Source organism: Sus scrofa, chromosome 3 (assembly GCF_054392235.1).
Source record: "Sus scrofa isolate SSC_HxYL_T2T_F1_AM1 chromosome 3, Sscrofa_HxYL_maternal_Yorkshire_Landrace_v2.0, whole genome shotgun sequence".
In the NCBI taxonomy this organism is placed as follows: Eukaryota; Metazoa; Chordata; class Mammalia; order Artiodactyla; family Suidae; genus Sus; species Sus scrofa.
In genome coordinates this window covers 69,131,284-69,134,646 of record NC_139385.1, presented here as the reverse complement: position 1 = coordinate 69,134,646, position 3,363 = coordinate 69,131,284, and the positions used below count along the sequence as shown (strand labels likewise).

Genomic DNA, 3,363 nt, shown 5'->3' with positions numbered 1-3,363 from the left:
GCTCTGAGATGGAAATGAGGCCAGAAAGACAAGGGTGAGCCTTGAATGGACGAAAACAAATCCTCTCCTGAGAGGACAGTGCGCTGAGTCCATCCTATGGTCTCCAGGGAGAAACGTGTTTTCTGCAAAACATGTGGGCTGCCTGCTCTGACCTGAGTCCCCAGGGCACAGCCCCTGAGCTGTCACTGAGACCAGCCAGCCCTGCAGCTGTGCCCAGCCCTCCCCTCCCCCTGATGATTTGCATGTTCCCAGAGCACAGCCCAACACCCTGGACACTTACTAAGAGTCTCGGCCCACCCTGGGCAGGAGGAAGTGGCAGTCAGAACCCAGCATGGACGTGAGGGCCCCCATGCCGCTCCTTGGCCTCCTGCTGCTCTGGCTCTCAGGTGAGGAGGGAGACCCTCAGAATGACTCCCACTGCTGACACCCTTCCACTCATCCCTGCTCACTGTGGGACACCTGAGTGTCTCTGTGTGTCTAGGACATGGGTGCATCCCCTCAGCTGCTGTGCTCAGTACCTCTGGGCTCTTCAAGGAAGTCCTCTGATAACAGGAATATGTGTTTTTTGTTTCCCCTCGCAGGTGCCAGGAGCGCCACCCAGCTGACCCAGTCTCCAGCCTCCCTGGCTGCATCTCTAGGAGACACAGTATCCATCACTTGCCGGGCCAGTCAGACTGTTAGCAGTAATTTAGACTGGTATCAACAACAACCAGGGAAGGCTCCTAAACTCCTCATTTATAAGGCATCCACTTTGCAAAGTGGGGTCCCATCCCGGTTCAAGGGCAGTGGATCTGGCACAGATTACACCCTCACCATCAGTGGCCTGCAGGCTGAAGATGTTGCAACTTATTACTGTATGCAGCATAACAGTGCATCACCTACAGTGTTATAGGCCAGCACAAAAACCCCCCAGGGAAGCAAATGTGTGAGGCTGGGCTGCCCCAGCTGCTCCTGGTGCCTCCACCTGCCAAGAGCATTTCTCAGATCACCATTTGAAGGTCACTGCAAGGTTTTTGTCAAAGGGCCTGGGAACCTCCTAGACACCCTAACACTCTCTCCCCCTCCTCAGCCCCACAGCACAGATGTGACAATGACTCTCCTGACTTTATAAATTCTGAGATGATCCCAGATTACACCCGAGTCATCTGCATTGTGGCATCTCAGTTCATACAGCAGGTGAAGGTTTTGTTGAAGAATACTTTCCAAGAAACTCCAAGAAGGAGTTTCTTAATAGGTATTCATTTAGTTTTGGAATTTTAGGTTCCAATAACAATTCGGCAAGTGTACAGTGATTTCCCATAAATACCCTTCTCCACAGCCATGTGGCCTTCCTTGTTTTCTACACTTGACTCCTCCCCTCACAGTGGCACATGTCTCACACTTGATGAGCTGCACGGACTCACTGTTTTCACCCAAAGCCCATGGTTTACTTTCGGGATCACCTTTGAGGTCGTATATTCTACAGGTTTGAAAACATCTGCAATGACCTGCCTCCACCATCAGGGCATCACACAGAGCAGTTTCACTGCCCTAACATTCCTCTCTTCTCCTCCTGTGATCTTTCCCCACAAGCCCTGACCACCATTGATCATTTCACTGTCTCCATAGTTTTGTCTTTTCCAGAACATCATATACATGGGATCATACAGTAAGGAGACTTTTCAGGTGGCTTCTTTCACTCGGTAATGTGCATTTGAGTTTTCTCCTTGTCTTTTCATGGATGGTTAGACCATTGCTTTTCAGGGCCAACAGCATGCCATGGTCTAAATGGACCCCAGTTTATCCAATAACCTACTGAAGTTCATCCTTGTTTGCTTCCAAATTCCGGCAATTGTGAGTATTGCACCTTAAATACCATCGTGTACCAATTTCAGGTTAAAAATAACAAACTATTTTCACAAAGCATTATTGTAAAACTTAACTAGAATGGTGCTTCATATTCAGGTATCGGTCAGGGAAAATCTTGAATTAAAAAAAAAAACTTTTTGAGGTGGGCTTATATATCCTTCTTTGTCCTGATCATGGTTGTGGTTCACAGTTTTTCTTTCACTATATATTTATCTTGTTTTTATATATGCTGATATAGAATTCATTAGGAAGTGTCCATTGGCTGCAAATTTCAAGGATGGAAATCTTATTAAGTATTATCTTAGTGCCCAATGTTATTAAACCACAAGCCAATAATAGAAAATAGCTTCCAAAATGCAAATATTTGGAGATAAAATAATATATTTCAAATTTTCCAGTGGGTCAAAGTGAAGACATAAGGGAAACAGAAAATGTTTTGAGATAAATAAAAATGGAAATATAACACCAAAATCTATGGGATACAATGAAACTAGTGCTGAAGAGAGAAACAGTTATGGCACAAAGGCCTCTTATATCAGAAGAAAAAACTAAAGTTAACCATCTAAGCTTCAACTTCAGGAAACTACAGAAAGAAGAGGAACTCAATCTGAAAAAGGGAAAAAAGGAAAAAGAAAATTAGAAGAGAAACTAATAAAATCATCAATAGGAAAGAGTAGATAAAATGAAGGAAACCAAGAAAAATAAACTGTTTGTGTTCCCCTATTTCTGCCCTTTTCTTCCTCCTTTTTTTATGAAGACCTGAGGGTCTATGCTACATCATATACCTCCTCCCCACGGAACTTGTGCTAGCATTGCATGCAGGGCAGATCTGCTGGTGATGAATCCAGGGGTTTTTGTTTGTCTGTAAAAAGTCCTTGTTTTTCCTTCATTTTCAAAGTATGCTTCTGCTGGATATAGACATTAGGCTGGTGGTGCTTTTCTTTCAGCACCTCAAATATTTTCCTCTTCTCATTTATCTTTCCTGGTTTCTGAAGAGATATCCACTGTCATTCTGACCATTTTCCCTCTACGTAAGCTGTTACTCAAGGTTTTCTTCAGTTTGAATGTGCTAAACCAGATATGGAATATTTGGTATTTTCTTTGATGTTCCTTCTTCTTGGTCCTCCTGAGTATGTGGATTGCTGTCGGTCACACATTTGGGAAACTGCTTAGTCATTATTGGCTCCAATATTCCTTCTTCGGTTTTCTCTCTTACCTGTCTTCCTGGCAGTGCCATTATTCATATATTACATCTTTTTATTTTATTTATGTATATTTTAGGCCACACCCATAGCATGTGGATGTTGCTCGAGCCAGGGGTTGGAACCACACCACAACAGCAACCCAGGCCACTGTAGTGACAATGCCAGATCCTTAACCTGTTGCACCAAAAGAGAACTCCAATTACATCATTTTTGAATGCTCCCACTGCTCTTGGATATTCTGTTTCTTTTCTTATATTTTTTATCTTGTCTTTTCACTTGAGAAAGTTTCTATTGCACATCTTAGTAAGTC

General features: G+C 43.7%; 1 long non-coding RNA gene across 1 annotated transcript; it reads left to right on the top strand.

Moving 5' to 3' along the window:
• Positions 1–307: 307 nt before the first annotated feature.
• Positions 308–861, top strand: LOC110258447 (uncharacterized). The gene is made up of 2 exons (XR_014841498.1): positions 308–386; positions 582–861. It is a non-coding gene; the product is annotated as an uncharacterized LOC110258447 (long non-coding RNA).
• The last annotated feature ends 2,502 nt before the right edge of the window (positions 862–3,363 follow it).